General features: G+C 43.3%; 1 protein-coding gene across 1 annotated transcript in view; it reads right to left on the bottom strand.

Annotated features, from left to right (window-relative positions):
- The window catches only part of BMPR1A (bone morphogenetic protein receptor type 1A), a 510,331-nt gene extending 490,503 nt beyond the window's left edge, over positions 1 to 19,828 (bottom strand). The window contains exon 1 of the mRNA XM_078643295.1: positions 19,621 to 19,828. The gene's annotated coding sequence lies outside the window, so the exon portion shown is untranslated. The remainder of the gene's footprint in view (positions 1 to 19,620) is intronic.
- Between the last annotated feature and the right edge of the window lie 274 nt (positions 19,829 to 20,102).

Here is a 20,102-nt window from a genome sequence, read left to right as displayed (position 1 = left end):
AAAAAGTTAAACTCTTCTATTGCGAGACCTATTGCATTTTCAATGCTTGTTTGTTTTTGCCAATACCATCCAACATCAGCACAGATAGAGAAAAATATATTTTGGAGATATATGCAGCAAATGTGCAAAAGAAAGCATGCGTCACCACAAATGTGCACTTCTGCTTAATGACTCAAAACCGAGCCACCAGCATGACACATGCATCATGACACAGAAGCAATTATGAGTTTGGTTTTACTCTACGTTTTAAAATGTATTTTAATTTACTGTTCCAAGATGCAGGACACCCATTTTGGAGCAGCAATTAAAGAAAATAATAAGGTTGTTATTTATTTCATAAGAACAGAGCGACCTGGCAGCAAATTTCACCTACCTATGATGACTGCACTTTCCTAACATACCCAATCCAAGAGGTCAGGCAGAAAGCTCAAACTGCTAGCAGGGCAACTGGAATCGGGACCACGTTACATGGCAGCGTTAATAAATTCTACAGTAAGGAAATGGATATTCTTAAATTCTACAGTAAGGAAATGGATATTCTTATGCATATTATGCAAAGTAATGGAAATTACATGGCACACACTGTAGTATTATCTAGCAAATTTGAGGGATATCAAAGGAATTTCAAAGCTAAAAAGCGCCAGTTTATTAGGAAAGAAAATTATAACTGTTCAGATCATACTAAAAAGGTTATTCAAAACCGATGTCTTGCATTCATGTACGCCATTTTATTGTCTTTTCTACACATGTATGCAGTTCTTTTAATAAAAGCATGCTTCGTTTATGTGGTGAATGGCGTCACAATTTATTTTCCAAAACTTGCCCTAATTTTTATGGGATTAACCTTCTTTTCACACTAACGGCCTGCAGGAGCACCTAAACAAAAAACAGAAACAGCCCCCCCCTAGAAAAGCATAGTACATTCATATTAATGATGCAAGTGTCGCACTAAAAAACTCTTTAGGAATTAACAAATCATACCTTAAAACAGACAGAAAGGTTTGTAAATTTTCTGAACTCAAGACTAACCTCTTGCATTCAGTACTGATTTGCTAACAGCACCTGTGGTGTTAGCATGAACCTGAGAAAAAAGGGAAACGAAATGTGTTGAAGAAAAAGAGGACTACGTGCGTTCAGCTGTTTGAATTGCAACTGAGCAATTTATGCGTTTGTGTTCTGCTTTAGACAAAATTGCCCCCCCTCACCGAGTACCACTTGAGGATGTGTGCACAATCTGAGTAAACCTCTCCACTTTTTAAATGCAGAGTACATCTATCAACAGGCCAGAAAATATTTTATCAGTCACCAACTTGGAAAGTGTCAGGCAAGGTGCTGCGACCCATGTGTGGTGATTTTAATACATTTTTCATCGGGTTGAACTGCAACGTTGTGTTAAAATCTGTAAGCTGTGCAGTGATAGCGAGCTGTGCGACAAGTGCGGAAAATTTAAGGTTATGCAGAAAAATGCATGGTAATTGCATTTTCCTCAGTGGTCATGAATGGAGAGACAACAACATTACGGGTAACTTCTTTATCCCGTACTCGTTCTCCATTTTGAATTTCCAGGTGTCTCACAATGTTACTCTCCTATTGTATAAATATACTTAGATATATTTATCTTAAGTAAAAGGTGTTATACTGATTTAAACAAGCATTGAAAATGCAATAGGTCTCGCCTTTAATTAAGTTAAAACCAGTTGCTTTGCTAATGGTATTGTATAGCAAAGGAAATGGCTTTAACTTAATGAAAGCCGAGACCTATTCCATTTCTAATGCTTGTTCAATATTATATACACGCCATAGTTGCTGCTCATTTATCTTATACATCAAACAACCATTTACAAAGCCAATAGTCCTGACTTGTTGTAGGTATGATGTTACTTGTTGTATCGTATATCTGGATGCAATGACAAACAGCAAAATACGAGTTGGAGGGCACACTATGCTAATCACATATTGTTACCTTATGTAAATAAATAAAGGCGCACGCCGTGTCGGGAGAGAAAGGAAAGCCAAGATCAAGGGAGCAGCAGGGCAGGGGGAGAAAGGAGGGGTGATTTTGCGAGGCTTCTGGCGGGGGGAGAAAGGAGGGGCAGCGGAATGCGTGCGAGGGGAGGAGAAGTGTGGCAGGCAGATGTGCGGCCTGGTGAGGGGGCGGGAATACGAGCCTGGTGGGGGCAGGCGGATTAGGGAGATGCTCGTGCTTGTGTGGTCACGTGACCCGCTTTGTGGCCACGTGACCTCACATGCATGTAAATTGAAATAGCTTGCAGGCAGTGGGCGGAAGCCATTTTAGGCAGCGTGCTGCATTTACGCCCTTTTAATATTTTGTAAACAGTGTTTTAAGTTGAGCAGAAATATTTAGCATATATAGAGGCGATCAAATGTCTTAGATGGGGTACAATAAAAGACAATCTAAATAAACGACATGAGGAGGGGAGGGAGGGGCTAAAGGCAACACGGACACCGGTTGAATGAAAAGTGAGATGCGGGCGGTGTTCGAAGCTATGAACAGTAGCATGGAACTACACGCTGAAACTGTGATACGCACATAAACACAATCCAAACAAACGGCATGAGGAGGGAAGGGAGGAGCTAAAGACAACACAGATACTGGCGAGCCCAAAGTGATTGCGGCACCATAATAAATAAATAAAGGCGCACGCCGTGTCGGGAGAGAAAGGAAAGTCAGCCATCAGCTGAGCGGGAGCGCTGGTCAGGCACGGAGCTCACTCATGCGTGCATGAAAGGAAGAGGAGGCACCAAGGCGAGTGCTCGGGGGCTATCGCACGCATACGGACAAAACAAGTTGTATTTTGTAATACCTACAGACACAGACTCCCGCTCCGAGGCTTGTAAATGTAAATAGAAAGAGCTTGCAGGCAGTGGGCGGAAGCCATTTTAGGCAGCGTGCTGCATTTACGCCCTTTTAATATTTTGTAAACAGTGTTTTAAGTTGAGCAGAAATATTTAGCATATATAGAGGCGATCAAATGTCTTAGATGGGGTACAATAAAAGACAATCTAAATAAACGACATGAGGAGGGGAGGGAGGGGCTAAAGGCAACACGGACACCGGTTGAATGAAAAGTGAGATGCGGGCGGTGTTCGAAGCTATGAACAGTAGCTAAAAGAATCTAAATAAACGACATGAGGAGGGGAGGGAGGGGCTAAAGGCAACACGGACACCGGTTGAATGAAAAGTGAGATGCGGGCGGTGTTCGAAGCTTTGAGCAGTAGCATGGAACTACACGCTGAAACTGTGATACGCACATAAACACAATCCAAACAAACGGCATGAGGAGGGAAGGGAGGAGCTAAAGACAACACAGATACTGGCGAGCCCAAAGTGATTGCGGCACCATAATAAATAAATAAAGGCGCACGCCGTGTCGGGAGAGAAAGGAAAGCCAAGATCAAGGGAGCAGCAGGGCAGGGGGAGAAAGGAGGGGTGATTTTGCGAGGCTTCTGGCGGGGGGAGAAAGGAGGGGCAGCGGAATGCGTGCGAGGGGAGGAGAAGTGTGGCAGGCAGATGTGCGGCCTGGTGAGGGGGCGGGAATGCGAGCCTGGTGGGGGCAGGCGGATTAGGGAGATGCTCGTGCTTGTGTGGTCACGTGACCCGCTTTGTGGCCACGTGACCTCACATGCACTGTGAAGAAACGCCAGTGGTTTCACTAGCCGATCAAGCACTATAATTCTCCCCCATTTCCCATTGCTTCGCAATGGAAAAGGACGAGACCTAAAAAGAAAATCATTTTGGGAGAGGCGTTCATCTGGAAAGCATGTTCAAAGCTCCAGCTCGGTTCCTTAAATCCACTGTGTTTTATATAGGAGACTCCCTGGAGTTTGACTCACAGCTGCTCTGCAGATGTGCTGTGTTCCCTGTTTGTGTTATATTAGTGGCAGTTTTTCCCTCATTCTTAGACACTGCGTCTTGCTTTTTAATCTGCTTTCTGACCTCCTCCATTGTGCGTGCCCTCTCTCGCTAAAGAGACGCCACTTTCAACACCAAATCCTTCTCCCTTGCTCTGCCATGGAATTCCGGGCCCAAAAAAGCCCAGAATTGGAAACATTCACCTTGAGGCGAAAGGAAGTTTTCCTTTCTCTGTTGGGATCGTGCATCGCATTATCCCAATAAAGGTTTACTTCGGTCTTAAAGTTCAACAACTCCATTATGCACAGGGCCACAGCAATTATGCAACAATATAAGATCATGGTTTGCAGCAAGGTTCACTAAATTGTGCAAAAAGAAAAAGCTTCTCTATGCCCCAGACACAATTCTATAAATATCTCTAGTTTCGCCATGCCTTGTCCCCTACCCTGGAGGGTCTGGTTTCCCTTCCCCAATTCAGGCACTGGAGGCTAAAGTTGTTATGGGTGATTTGGAGAGGAAAAAGATCTCTCAGATTTATCAATCCCTAGTCATACACTGCTCCACCTCCCTTCAGAAGCTGCAGGGGGACTAGGAGGGTGATGTGGGAGCATTGGAGGAGGAGGACTGGAGGGAGGCATTGGCGGCACCCAGAGGAGCGGCTATAGTAATGCGCCTCTGCCTCATCCAGTTTAAATATCTTCACAGGGTCGACTATACCCGGGCCCAACTGTATCGTGCGGGATTGAATGCCTCCCCGGAGAGCCTCAGATGTGGCCGGGAGGAGGGCACATTCATACATACTACTTGGCGCTGTCCCTCTCTGGAGCGGTTTTGGAGTGGGGTGTTTGCGTGCCTCTCGGAGATCCTGGGGTGGGAGCCTCCGCGGACACCGCAACTGGCTCTGCTTCACGTCATGGAGGGCATAGGGGGTAACATTTATAAAAGACACCTCATCGAGCTTGGCTTTACAAAAGATTAACCAGTGCGAGTGGGAGAGTGATTACCAAGCCAATACTTAGACTAAAAACGAGTCCTGGTTGGTAGTGTTGTGATAGCGCTCATAAAGCCCTGTTTCGGGAGAAACGCTTTGGCTGCTTGTTTGTCTGGTTCAAGAAAATAAAGAAGAACTTGAAACTTCACTTGAAGAACCAAGATTCTGTGCTCTTGTTGGCTGAATTGAAATTGTGTGTTGCCTCTCTGTTATATTTCTCGTATCATTGTATGGTCTAGAAGCAGCGGGCTATAGAGATGGGCAACAGTCTTTGCTGACACGATTTTTAAAATTATATATTTGAGTGATGCTCTGGGCTGTGCGGCCTTAATGACCTCATGCTGCTTAGTTTGGTTATAATAAGTATAATTGCAGTGTTCCCATTACTCCCTTTACACAGAGTGTACAATGGAAGCACACTCTGATGAAGAATACAAATGTCAATTAAACAGCTTTGTCATTTTGATGCAGATGGAGTGATGTAGTCAAGATTAATGCAATTAAAGTTTTACAACCCGTTTTCTAAAATGAAGGGGAATGAAGGAGGGATACAGGATCGCTAAATTATTTTCATAAGCACACCCAAAAATAGAGGCTCACAAACTTTTTCATTTCATTTCAGACCATGCTGAATCATTGGTGAGCATTGTTTTATTGTATTGCAATACTGGCAGATTAAAACACAGTACAGTGTTGAATGCAATATCATTGAGAAGAAATTCCTAAGCAACAAGTACATGATTACAGCTATAGCTGCCCATCAGTAAGTCAGCATATAACAAAAAACACAAGAAATCGAATAGCAAACAAGGATATCTGGCCAGACTATAGTGGAAATACCACCACCATCCCCATCAAGGCACCTGAATTATTAGGGAGCAGTAAGTTGCGGATATTTTGGCGGTGAAAATATTAGGTTCCTTCTCCTCCACTGCTTGCTTTGGTAAAAGATTTAATATGCACTTCACACACAAGGCCTAATCAACTGAAACACAACTGGTATTCTACCATAAACTAGTACTCAATCGGAGAAGGCAAGAACATGTATGCAAAGAAATAAATGAATGAAAAGAATAACTTAACAGAAGTATTCATCATTCAAATAAACATATGACGTGTGTGGAAAGGCACAGTAAAGCACATTGAGCATAAGGTGCTTAAAACAGCTGCACAGGACTTTAGGGAGGACACAAATGTGGAACAGCAACACAAAACCTGCTGCCTGTGTATTTAATATTTCGATGAGGGCCTCGCTAAAATGTCTTCAAGGTATGTAATAATGTGATACTTTACCAGCCTGTAAGGTCCATGGGACTCGAATGCCCCTTTCCAAAGGGCACTGTTCAGAGGTGCACTGAACGTGCAACACTTTAAATGTGGCACATAGTAAGTGCGCCTTCTAAGAGCTGGTCTTATAGTTTGCATGTGTCCATAATATAGGTTTGAACAAGAGCAAAGGCATTGTCTCATTCCAACGATGCCAGTGTTCAACGCAAAAAAACACCCCATTGACATCGCACGGGTGCAGCGTGTTTATGGCACTGGTTTACTGGAACGGACATCCACAGCACACTGAAGTAGCCATGATGATGTATCGGATGTTCCACAAAACTCCTAAATTATTAAGTCAAGCTAAGAAAATAAGTTCCTCCAGATGTCCCCAATGGTTTAAGAACATCAGAGGAAGCATTCGAATCACGGCTTGGTTTGTTAAATCTGCTTCAGCACTGCACTGCCCAAGCAAAATACTGCCTTTCACAACATGGCAGTACCGTTGTACACCATGGGAAGTGGATAAAAGGAGACAGGGTAAACAATGCGGACGTGTAAGTGCCACAGAAAACACTACGATTAGGTTGAAGGACAACCTCATGAACTGGATCAGATCGAGTTTATAATTCCCCGCTTCCTGAGACTATCTATGGGAATGTATGTATAACTTTCTCAATATTTCTGAACATACCATCCCAAAATAAAGGTCTACCTAATCATACCTTTTGTTGTAACTCTGAAACCCTATACAATAAAATCTCATATACTAAAACACTAGACTTGCCACTATATCCCTGAAATAGGAAAATCTTACACCAGGGGCTTAATTAGTTAATGTGAAGCTCACAGGACCTACTTCATTATGCTCGCTCTGAAAATCAATTTGCAAATTTAGGTTTGGTGCAGCTTTAAGGCAATAGGGATTTTTTATATCCGGAAAGTAACTTATCAAAGCAGACGGATGCACATCAATAACTATTGTAACAAAAAAAACTTTGAGCTTCAAAAACTGGTTAAACCACATATTTTGTTTCTGAACAGGATTATTTTTGTAGAATATAAACTCGCAAAATGTCATTTTCAAAGCAACGAAGATGTACAGATTAAGGTAATCAAAATAAAGTAACCGTCTTCAAAAATAGAGGGAATGTTATTATTCTCTTGCACTGATGAAGCTGCTTTAAGGTGTCTAGTTATTAAAGGCCAGGCGTAGAGCACATGGCTCATGAAGACTCCCCGGAGCAGCTCTTATATGTACACATAAGCCATATGCAATGCATGTGACTAAAATCATCCTGAATATTTCCACAAGTAACTGGGTGGAAAAATAGACACTTCCTCTCTGCTATCATTTGCCAAGCAGCAACTAATCAATGTTTCGCAGGATGTGAGAGAAAACACACCCTTGCCTCAACCTCCCCCCAACAAAATGAGGGCATTGCATCTACTTTAGATATTAAAGACAACAAATCGGCAACATTGGTCCTCAAAGTGGCCATAATAACATAGCCTGCTACTGTGGAGGCATTTCCCTCTACAGATTGGCAGAAGAGTCCCTTGAAATGGCAATATAGTCATAGAAAGCCAAGGACCTTAATTAGCCATTGTCCTACTGTTCATTCAGCGAATATAAAATAAATCTTCTAAGAAGATCAGAATGCTAGCTAGGTTAGCAGATACAGCTCAGAGTGAAGCAATGCTGTCAAGTTAAGTGCACTTCCCTCCTAATACCAGGATGTCCTATTCTCAGGGTTTACTGAAATATCGGGAATTATCAGGTGCCGCCGTAATTCAGGGTCCGATTCACCCAGTAATCCCCCAATTCTCCCTACAGTGTCCGTTGGGGATCCCAGCTGTTCTGGTCACCCAAAAACAAAAGGGTAAAACATAATTTTTCAGGTTGTATGGAAATAACATGCTTTTTGTAATGTGGCCTTAGTACTGTATGCGGTTGCCGCAGTGTGTGGGATCTGGGGGACAGACAGTGGCAGGTGAGAACCTAAATCAGACACAGAAGAGTGTAAACAAGAACCTGTTGATTCAAGGAGTTTGTAGCTCAGGAAATGAAATGCTGAGTACAGGTCTGTGCAGAGTAAGTCCAATTGCAGCCTCCTCTTGAACCCGCTGCAGAGGTCATTCTGCACCCTCCTCTAACAAGTGTTGCAGTGGTGGGGGCCAGTTAGTTCCCATCTCCCTCTACCACTGCAGCAGAGACCCTTTGACTCCTCCTCCTGCAGCAGATATTGTACCTTACCCTTTACCTCCTTCAGCTGTTGGAACAGAATTGATTTTTAGGTCGAGCCTGGGCAGCTCATGCGCTGCAAGCCATGCTTTATTGGAGTATGTACTTGAAGGCCTGTCCACTCTCCGCCCAGATTTGTCATTGGCTTGCGTCATTGTTCTTCGTAAATACTGGCTTCTGAGTAGTTATTAGGCTTGATAGCCCCGTCTTATTACCGCTTTGTCTTCATTTGTAACCTCCCATGAGGACTGGCCCTTTTACTTCGGCTATTAACCGGTATATCTTCTTTAGTCTGTAAGCACTATTTTCTTTAATGAGTTTCTCTTACTGCAGGAAAACAGCAGGGTCTCTCGTGCACAGTTGTGACCACCAGCTTGTTTATTTAACTCGTAACAAACGGCGAGCTGTTCAGGGGCCATGGGAGACAGAAGGGGGCATCTCAGCAACACCTTTAAGTATTTGGAATGCAATAGGTCTCGCATTTGCAGGAGTTTAAGCTATTGGCATTGTAAATGACAAGGCCTTTTATTTATGTTTTAAAAACTAAAACATAAATAAAAGGCATTGTTATTTACAATGCCAATTGCTCACACTCGCGTAAATGCGAGACCTATTGCATTGCAGGTGAGTGTTCAAGCTGTTGCACCAGAGACCATTCCACTCCCTTCTCCAGCTTGCTGCTGCAGAGGCCCTTCTCCCTCCTCCCTACACCTCCCACATGAAGGTACCCAAGGCCCTCTTCATCTGCAACAGTTGCAGGTCTTTATGCTAGCCTCCATTTTTTGTGACAGAGTTCTTTGATGGACATAGACAGCATTCAGCCCACACCCGCCTGTTTAAATCCTTCTGCACCACACCCCTGCAGGCCAGGTTGTAGGTTTACTGCTTTTTTGTTTGGAAAGCATCCCACAGCTCAACAGCAAAGGGCGGAAAAGGACACCGAAGTATTTCACACATCTTGTTTACACACCTTGACAACATGAGACCAAAACAAACGTTTGTGAGCAGGTGGCAACCACAGTTGTGCAATTAGAAGGGAGTCTTGCATCTAGAACAAAAGGCAAATCCTTCAATTTGGCGGGCAGCGATGGAAAAACAGGCTTATATAAATCTAACAAAACTACATATACAATAAAAGAAAATCTCTAAAATGGGTCCACTGTGCTACAACACTACTTTTAACAATACGTAGATTCGTCTACCTGACATATAAAAAGTTAAACAAGTATTTGCGAGAGTTTAAGCTATTGGCCTTGTAAATGACAATGCCGTTTATTTATCTGTTTTGGTAATTAACACATGAATAAAAGGCAGTGTCATTTACAATGCCAATAACAAACTCTTGTAAATGCAAGACCTATTAATTTTAAAATAGCTGCCGCCATTGTACCAGGGTGCTTGGAAAGTGAAAGCACGCATGGGGCGTTGAATATTGCAGGAAAGCATGTTGTGCCAGCAGTAGGAGAAACTCATTAAAGAAAATAGTGCTTACAGACTAAATAAGACATACTGTGTAACAACAGCAGTAAACGGGCCAGTCCTCATGGGAGGTTACAAATGAAGACAAGGCGGTACTAAGGAGGGACTAACAAGCCAATTAACGAATCAGAAGTTGGCATTTACAAAGGACAATCACACAAGCTAAAAAAAATATGAGCGGAGAGTGGGCGGAGTTTCAAGTCCATATTCAAATACAACATGCCTTGCAGAGCAGCACATGCGCTGCCCAGTCTTGATCTAAAAAGGGATGTGCAATAATGCAGGTGTTTGATATATTAGCCAGGTTTTTGACTGCTTGCAAAGTCATCACGTAAAATTACTTAGAGGGAAAATGCTCAGTCAATGATTGAAATGGAAATATCAAAGTGCTGGCACTGCTAATTGCTGCCCAGAGGAACTCCTTGCCACTGGGAAGTACCTGCGTTTGCCCTTTAAAAGTATTGCGCCACTGCTGAGAATTGTTGGTCCAAACTAAAGAAGTGCAAATTCGTAGCATTGGCTAAAGTGTTGCAATAAAGTTTACCCTGCAGAAAAGCACAAAGGCAGTAACACTATGAAACTCTCCCTGACCCGTTCTTCCATAGACATGGAGTGATTTGCTATCTCCATATTTCACTTGAAACAGAGTATATCAGTGATTTATTTTCTATAATTTGTAAACAAAGCAGCCGTTCGAGAAAGAGTGTTACAGTTGGAAAGTAGTCTATCATGGAGTACAATACAAACACAGGAGTGTAGGCGGAAGGACACAACCAAACAACACCAATAGAATAAGGTGAGAGTAGAATACTCTACTGGACTAAGCTAGGACGTGATACACAACGCCTCAAGTCAATAGCTGCAGGAGGCTGGTTAAAGAGTGCCACTGCCTGGCCGCGGGTACAATCAAGGCGGTGACCTGCCTCCAATCGCGGATGCTGAACGATGGGCTGGAACCGCTCGCGGCGCTGAAGGCTAAATGGGAGGATAGTGTGGGTAAGCCTATTCCGGACACGGAGTGGGGCCACATTCTGGCTCGGACATGGAAGGGTAGCAGGAACGCCAGGTTCCAACAAATACATTTCTTCCTCTTGCACAGAGCATATCTGACTCCGGGGAAACTCCACCGACACTTTAAGGTGCGAGATGCAGCATGCCCGAGGTGCCTGGCCCGTGAGGTCGAACTGGACCACATGATGTGGGGCTGCCCGAAGCTGGGCACGTATTGGCCCGAGGTGGGCGCCCTTCTGAATGCGGTAACGGATAGGGAAGTGGAATTTGACATGGCAGCATGCCTTCTACTATGGTTTCCCCACACAGCAAAAACGAAGGTCACGAGCAAGTTCATTGATTTGGGGCTTATGTTGGCGCAGAGGGAGATCACCTGGCATTGGAAAGCTAAGGAAGGCCCAGCAGTGGGACGATGGATGAATGAGTTGTTGAAGTGGTCGAGGTGCGAGAGTGTATTGAGATTGAGGCAGGCCACGCAACTGGGGAAGGAGACGAGCTTAGAGGCGGCTAGAGCTTGGGAAACGATCGTGCAGGCTTTGTGTGACTACATAACGGTAGATACGGAGGAGAGGCTCTCGGAGACTGAGTTCCAGGAGCCTAATAGCACGAACAATTGATCGATGATAACGGCGCACTACTATATCCAACGCACATCATCACCGCCCACTTCGGCAGCAGTTAAAGGGAGGGGGGGGCTAGAGGAGTACGTAGACTGCCCTGTTAGAGCTGAACTGTGGATGGCGCAGAGTACTTACCGGGCGGGTTGTCCTGTTGCTGTAGGAACGGGTTGGGCTCTGCGGACCTACTGAGCTTGAGTGTTGTTAGAGTGGTGGGTACGACCCCTCTAGGGGGTATTTGGGGGGGGGGGGGGGGGAGTTGTTGTTGAGGGTACAGAAAATGCGGAACCAGACTTGTGTTGCTCACCAGACGTCCCTATGTACCAGGCTGAGAGGTCTATCTTGCACATTGATCTAACGCCGCCCTGCCTCCGGGATGTGGGCTGATGGGCTGTGTACTACCAAGGACAAATGTGGTATCTTGTGTGAGGACGGGACTGATGGTTGATATTCCTGATGTTTGTCTGTCATTCTGCAATAAAAACATACTTTAAAAAAAAAATTTTTTAAAAGAGTGCCACTGCCTGAAAGGGGTAGACCCAACACACACTTTCAATATATTGTTAGCAGATGGTCTATTTGACAATTGTACGCAAAACCCAGATCTAGAAGTCAACAGTTGCAAACATTAATCCGTTTGAACGGTGTCAGTAATTTTAACAGGCAGTAATTGTGATCAAGAGGTGAAATGTTTGCCTGTGGTGTCTATCCTAGCAACAACACTAGTTGTAATTTCTGATCTTAAGAAAACATACGCCTCAATTTTCGGATTTATACAAATTTGGTAGATGCATGCATGGAATCTAGTCCTAAAAACCAATCTCACAGTGGGGAGTTGGTTGAATACCCAAGTTGTCTAAATAAAAAAGGCTGATGCTCTGTGTGGAAACAATTTACCACAAGTAGACCAGAAGAGTAGACTAGTATAAACATTATACTAGATGTTCACTGAATTACAAGCATAATAGTTTTTAAAACAAAAAAAGCCGTTTTTAATTTGCCCACCAATATTGAAGAGATACAATTCACAAAAACAACTGACAAAATCTCAACAGATGATCAAATTTATGTGCAACCAAAAGGAGTATTCTTCTGTAGAATGGGCATTTTATACTACGGTGTGTAACCTGCAGGTCAAAGGTTTGAAGAATGTTCGTATGGTCAATAAAAGGACAAACAATGATCGAGGTAAAACGAAAATGAAATACTTATTGGATTACTGACCTTGCAACAAGTGCTAGCCAAGTGACAACACAATCTACAACAGGCGCAATTATCACCCTTCTAATGGAAAGGGTGATGCACCCCTGAATATTTTTTCAACAAAACTAAATATACCAGGTGCAATGTTTGCATCTAGTCCACATAGTTTGGGGGTGAATATAAATGAATTGAGATTTGGGGCTGCCAGTGTTTTCAGAGAAGGATCAACGAGAGTGTGTGTCATACTTAGGATTAGTAAGTGTCAATATCAGCAGTCAAAAGACTGATGCCCAGTCAGGGAGACTTCTTAAAATACACAGGAGTCTTGACTAACGCCATGCCATGCCTGGCCAAGATGGCTTGGAGTGATAGGCCATCGTGTTGATCAGAAGTGGCAGCAGTGACTAGCCATGGGTGTCTACCGCCGTGAACAGAATGGCTTGCTCTATTCTATTTTAGACCTAGTTAGCACTTTCAGCAATCCCCTTTTGCGGACACCGACTGTGACTTCCTCAGGTGCTTATATTGCCAAAATAAAACATTCAATCAGAAGCTTCAGTCAGCGCTGCTGGGTAAAAACACAGAACTGAAGCAATTTAATGACCTGAAGACTGTGCCTAGCTTGTTCAAGTTGGAGACCCGATATCTGCACTCTTTTTGGGGACCAGGAAAAACTTTTTTAATCATTGGACTGAGACATACAGCAAAAGCAAGAAACTGAGAAAAACATTAATTAAGGAGTAAGAGAAAGGAAAAAAGCAAGGATGAAAAAGACCCTTCAAGGCGGAGATAAAAGACAGGAGTTGTAGGGCAGTGGAACGAAGAGACACACAGTGGACTCAATAATATGCAGCCTTGGGAGTCATCAACTCCTGTTTTCCCCAGAACCATTCTCCTAGGCACAACTTTAGGCCCCTTCAAGTAGTTCTGAAACAAAGTAAGCACTGCATGAGGCTCATAATACATTTGCAGAGGTAAAAATAATGTTGTACTTACTCATTGGGTATGCTTACATGGTTCAAATCAATTATGTGGTTAAAAGCAATAATCTCTCTTAGCTACCTCCACATGGATAATAAACATCAAATTCAGAAGCCGGGGACAGGTCCATGCATGGTTTTCAGAATAACCACCGTTAGATGATACTCATTTACGAGAATTTTATATAAATATATCCCATGTGGATATTTCCTAGGAGAATGGCCTGGCATTCATCTGGTATTGGGTGTCATAGGGTTGCCAGATTTTCAGGATAGCCAAAGACTATGTAAATGAGTCCCTTTCATATGTACTGTAGGTCAATGCATCTCTTAAATACCGAAAAAAAACATTGCCAGTGTAAATAGGTCAGGCTTATAAATGCACTGTCAAGTCAACCATAAAAAACCATATACGTTTATAACTGCCTCCTCCTACCTGCGAAAAACACACCATAAATTATCTAGTTATCTAAAACACTTTAATAGTATTAAAATGGAATGTGTGCCCCTAAAAGTTCAAGCTCAGACAGCTGCATAAATAAACAAAATGATCACAAATATGGGGTTGGGGGGTGAAAGCACACAACTTCTGCACAATGAGAACGTGTACACGGGCTCCCAACATGTTGGCGGAGACAAAGCACTTCTGGTTGTTCTCACATAATTGTCCAGCAACAGCTCTGCTGCTGAACCAGACTATAAAAAGATGTAACGGATTGCCTCAACTGGCCAAATTTTCACAGTTCTGGTTTACACGATACTACCAAGAATTTCATTGCTGGAAAATCAGGATTCCAAGCTTCAGGCTACAACGCACTCATATCACTCCTCAACTGAGACCTTTTTTCTGTAAACTGTAGAATAATAGAAAAGCAAAATGTAAAAATCCTCAAGATGCAAAAAAACGTTAAGATAAATATTGAACAGTTGTTATTTGTGACACCTGACTGGTTAAGATCTTTTTGAAAAATGCACAAATGCCTCAAATTCCTTCTTTCATTTTCTTAATTCAATTTTTTATTTTATCTCCTGTAACTTGCTTTATTTTCAGGCTATTGTAAGCAAAAGGTGAAAATGACAGACTTTCAAAAACCTACCTGCAGTGTGGGTAGATGTAATTGTCTATCACTGATTGATAAGCATGCTTTGGTGCTTTCAGTACTAAGGGACTCATTAACATGCCGGTCGGACCTACATCTGCGGAGTAGGTTGGACTGCCAATGTCACTTCAGAGGTCGGTCCAACCGCAAAATTATGCTGAATGCAGTCTGACCGACTGCTGGAAGACTGCAGACTCCAACAGCCTTTCTCCGACCCAAGATGGCGGCAGAAGAAAAGCAGTAGCCATAAAGCTGTACAGGAAGTTCTGATCACCATCCGGATTACAATGTGCATTTCCGATGAGCCGACCGTGGCAGTCTACTATATTCCTCGACTCTGCGGAAACTAAGGATTTGGGTCATCCAAATCAGCTTCTCCCCGAAAGTCTCCAGTGTAGATCCCTTACTCAAGGTCCCCCCCCCACACCATGGCAGTTGAAGCCCGAAGACTACGACCCTATGGGCGCCGGAATGCAGGTAAGTCCGCAGGTGGTATGTATCCCCACTGATTGGACTGTGCAAAGATTGCCACTCTCCAGCAATGGGGTACAGGCAGAACAAGGCACATCCCACATATGTCATGCATGTGTGTAGGAAGCTGGCTCCGGATATGGCATACCACTAGGTGGTTATACCCTGCACAGAGTTCAGGGGTTTCCCAAAAGTGTACAGGGCTCAATGTAAAACCCGTAGTGGGAGCGAGCAGTCTTAGGCCTAATACAGAGGAGTGCAAAACATTTATTGCACAACCTTGACAAATAATGGACACGACTCAAAAAGGAGATCCAAGCCAATTTTATAAAAGTATACTTTGTGTGCATTTCATTTTAAGACTCCTTGTGCACACCTCCCCCCACCCACCAAATTACGTATGAAACACAACCATAACTGTGCCCCTCATACGCAAGGGCCACTGCACCTACTGTACTATTGATAGCTATTATCCTAATATAGCTATTTCTATTATTCAATCTAGGCACAGTGTTTGGCCACAATTGTGACCCCGTAAGATCATGTAGGATAACTTGGAGGGATGAGTTTTCCGCAGAGAGCTGTGTGCAGATTGCAGGTCAAAGGTTTGAGTTATGGCAAGGTCACCTCCTCATTTTATCCCTGTGAAATTGATCATTTGAATACTTGTCAACAAGACCTAATATTAGGCAGCAGCTGGACTCAGAATCCATTTGTTCGTGTGCAGGTATAAATTTCCAAACAAAAAGAAAATTACCATATGATATTTGGTACGTTCTGCCTAACCGTCGAGCTTAAATAACGCAATATAAGAAACGTAACTGCATACAATGAGATAAGTAAAACGAATTAGTCCAAATAAAATGTTAGAGGAAATTTGAGACCACATTAGACAAAATTAAAACGGGCATGAACAGGGGAAAGAACCTGAAAATTATTTTTTCTACACAAACGTGAAATTGTGATTAAAAGTCACTTCAGTTCTGTAATACAGTCATCATTTTCTGTGTGACTTAGGGTTCAACTGGGCATGTACTGCGCTTAGGCTCCAAAGTCAGACACATTGGTTTTTCACAAACAGACAGGCCCTTCTCAATGATTTGACAACGTCATATCAAGAGTCCCACAGCAGAACCGTTCCATCTATAACGTGACATAACATGCACTTATAAGAAAGACTACTAAACGTTTATGGCAAGGGACGCTGCGCTTTGCAGCACGGCAGGCATATTTTTAGGGGCTACTATTCAACAGAGATGTTTTGATATTCACAGCGAGCTATTTTAACTTGGCTACATGTCAGGGAACAGGTCTTATTTTATAACTAACAATATGACAGTCCTCACTTTAAGGTTCTAGTCACATTATTGTCACGTTGCCCACAGAATGTGCAAAACCCCATTTCGCAGCTCAAAAAGAAGAGAGTTTGAACGAGCGCTCGATTTGCCATCTTTTTTATGCTCTTGGTGGCTGGTCCACATCAAATCACTCTCAAGAGAGTGAGAATAAGAGGTCTTGGGGAGTTTTAAATGGAGATGCCTTAACGAGTCATTCAAAGTTTCCCTTCATGGAAGCGGCTGGGAGATGTCTGAATAACCTCTCCTTGCTAGGGAAAATGTGAACAAGGCACAGTAAGGACTGCCTGCAGTGACATGACCCCATCAGACATATCTAATCGATTTTCTTAACCCACACTTCATCCTTTCAAGGAGAATGCCCGCCCCCTGGCGTCTATCCTCACTCCCAACCCTCTGCAGAGGCTATCCTCTCAACTGATTTACCATTTAAAGACTTATTCTTAGAAACCAAAGCTGCCTGGCCCGGTTTGCCCCTGCAGGACAGGGAAAGTTAAACAAACTGGCACTTACCATCTAGCCTCACTACTTCCAGGATGTACAGCCCAGGTCACTTTGTATGTACGTCTTATTTTGACATATATGGATGCTTCGTTTGGTATCCTAATCCATGGAAATTGGAAATTAATATTTCCTATTTTGAAGACTTGCTTACTTTTATTCACTTTCACAATAAAAGCACCTGGTTACGTTTTATCACTTTACTGCACTTGCCACATCACATGGACGTTTACTCTTGTAAATGCATCATAAAGACAGATCCCCCCACTCTCCTTTAAACCAGGCAGCGGGGTCTTCTTTTCAGGCGAACTGACGCCATTCTCCCCACAGTCCACCAGTCGAAATCAAACGCTCATTCAAGCTTTTAAAAATACATGGGGGCAGATTCACAAGCCACTTGCGGTTGTTATGTCACTTTTACCATGTTAAAAATGACGCAAGAGGCCTGTAAATAAGCCCCATGGACTCTCCGTAGAAAATGTAAAATGAAGCATGGAGTAGGCAATAGCACCAAGGACAGGAAAGTCTTTTCAGGCTTGAAAACTATGCAGAATATTAAAATATTATAAATACAAGTTCTTTACCATGCGAATCGTCCCTCAAAAACCGACAACAAAACTGTTTAATTCATGTTTTCTATTTTGTGAGTATTTTTTAATTAAAGTTTGAACATTTCATCACACCAAAGACTATGTAAGGGCGGATGGCGAGATTTTAACAGAATGTGGTTTAATTACTGAAAAACGAAGCGACAACAACTTATTTGTTCGACTGTTCTAAAACACCATACGGGGATGTTTGGCGACAAAGTTTAAGCATTTGAAGATGCAGACAAACGTATTCAAACAAAGAGTTTTGAAGCGACTGGTATATTTTAAATGTTTAAATAAATATAAACTAGTCAACGTAAATTTAGCGAAATCGCCAGTAAAACGCAGGTACACCCATGCAGTGAGGCTCAATGTGGTCTTCCGCCACAAAAAAAACCCTATATTAACTTTCCAGATGTGCACGCCATCAAAACAGTTTTCAAGAGACCCGCTGTGGGGTAAATTTAGTATTCGTCACGTTTTGGTGCATTCTTAGACATGTTAGAAGGGAGACAGGAAGCACGGCCAGAGAGGTCCAGGTAGCGTTTAATTAAAAACAAATGACTAAGAGGGCGGCGCAGTGTCGCAGAGTTGCCCTCAAAGAAGGGAGAACCAGGCCCTTAATTGCCAGTAATTATTGCAGCAGATCGAGAAACTGATTTGCATGTCTCTGCCTTGCAGGGGACCTAGACTATCTACTTTGGAAATGTAAACAGGCCTTTGAGCGCCATATGTGAAGAAAAACAAAGGAAAGCACACGAGACCGTGAGAGAGGGGCCAGGGCCCCTCGCCCCAAGAGCGAGATGGAAAACAACAGTTTGCTTTAATTTACCCCTATTCTTTATATAAATACGTTGCTCGTTAATTCTACAGACATTAGAGGGGGGGAGACACTGTTTCGGTATATAGGCGACATACAGTGAATAAAGTTTCCAATGCGCGGGGAATATAGGAATTAATCCAACTTTATACACCCGTTCCTAATCTTTTTAACGAGGAGGCGACAAGTGAATATCACCACAACCATACAACCAAGTTCACTGTAAAACGCCTTCCTAATTCTTCTTAAGGTTGCCTAAACCAACATTTAAGAGGAGACATAAAAAAAGGTATCATTTGCGTCAAAAAGTGATGGAAGTACTAGCGAGTCATGGACATTCCCGGGGGTAGGATAATGGTTTAGGGTTCTTAGTTCTACAAAGTATATATCATTGTCAAATCCCTTGCTGTTATATACCATGAAGATATATAGAAGAGGAACATTTACTAGCTAAAGCATCACCTCAATGTGCAAAACCACCACAAAATGGTTTGAGAAAAAGCTATGTAAGTAACCCATTCACATTTTGGCACTGCAACCACTTCCACGATGGTGAGCATACTTTCACTATTTTGTTAACTTTTACCAAAAGAGAGCGCGAGAATGACAAGCGTTTTCCTTTAGAGACAACCGTCTGCGCTAAACGGTATTAGTAGTTATTTACACAATTCCTAAAAACATTCAAAATATAGTTACCAACACCGACACTGCAAAAATATAACAATCGAACAACCAAAGAAAAACGTGCGACTCCCTATGATGAAGGTAGCATGCAATTGAAAAAAAAGCACAGTTCGAATACAAAAATCCCACAGTGTGTGTGTAGGGGGGTGGGTTACGTGATTATTTTGTATGCATTTTGGTGAAGACAGATCACGCAAGCTTACAGACCATACACGCCGATGCTCAGATTTGTTTGGCTGAAGTTCTTCCAACCCTCTTAGCCAGAGGAGGGACAGTGTGAAGGGCTGTCATTTATTAATAAAAACAAAAGTCTAAAAATAAACTTAAGGGAAGAGGGGCTCCCCGGTTCAGCCCTTCACCCCGTGATCCGAGTCATTTTGGTTCAACGCCACTAGCGGCGGGGCCTGCTGGGACGGATCCCGGTACTCACCCCCAAATCCTAGTCGGCCGCATTCTCCTTTCCGTGCTCCGTCCACGCGCGAGATTCCGGGGGCCGAAACTTTCTCCAAACTTCCCACTAAACAAGCCTGGCCAACGGCAAATCCTCCTGTTGTCGTTTTTCCCCTCTCGGAACGCAGATAAGCTCCAGACGGCAAAAATCCAGGAATCACTGCAGCCAGCCACAGCGAACGGGGTGTGATGGGCGGTACAGCGCATGCCCAGAGGAGCCAGGCCTGTCTGGGCGACTAGACCCACCTCCTGCCGAAAGAAGCCCCAAACAAGCCCCACCTGCAGTACGAGGCTGCCAGGCCAGACAAGAGACGGTTTACACACCAGCACTAGAGAAGGTATGCCCTCCTGTCAGAGAGCCGCCCGCTGCGGAGTAACTTTATAATAATAACGCCTCAAATGTTAGACATTTCGGGTTCGAAAAAGGTCTGGTTAAGTGCATAGTCGCAATGTTATAATAAC

Source organism: Lissotriton helveticus, chromosome 5_1 (genome assembly GCF_964261635.1).
Source record: "Lissotriton helveticus chromosome 5_1, aLisHel1.1, whole genome shotgun sequence".
Taxonomy (NCBI): Eukaryota; Metazoa; Chordata; class Amphibia; order Caudata; family Salamandridae; genus Lissotriton; species Lissotriton helveticus.
Note: the sequence above shows the minus strand (reverse complement) of the source record. Positions and strands in the feature narration are given on the sequence as shown.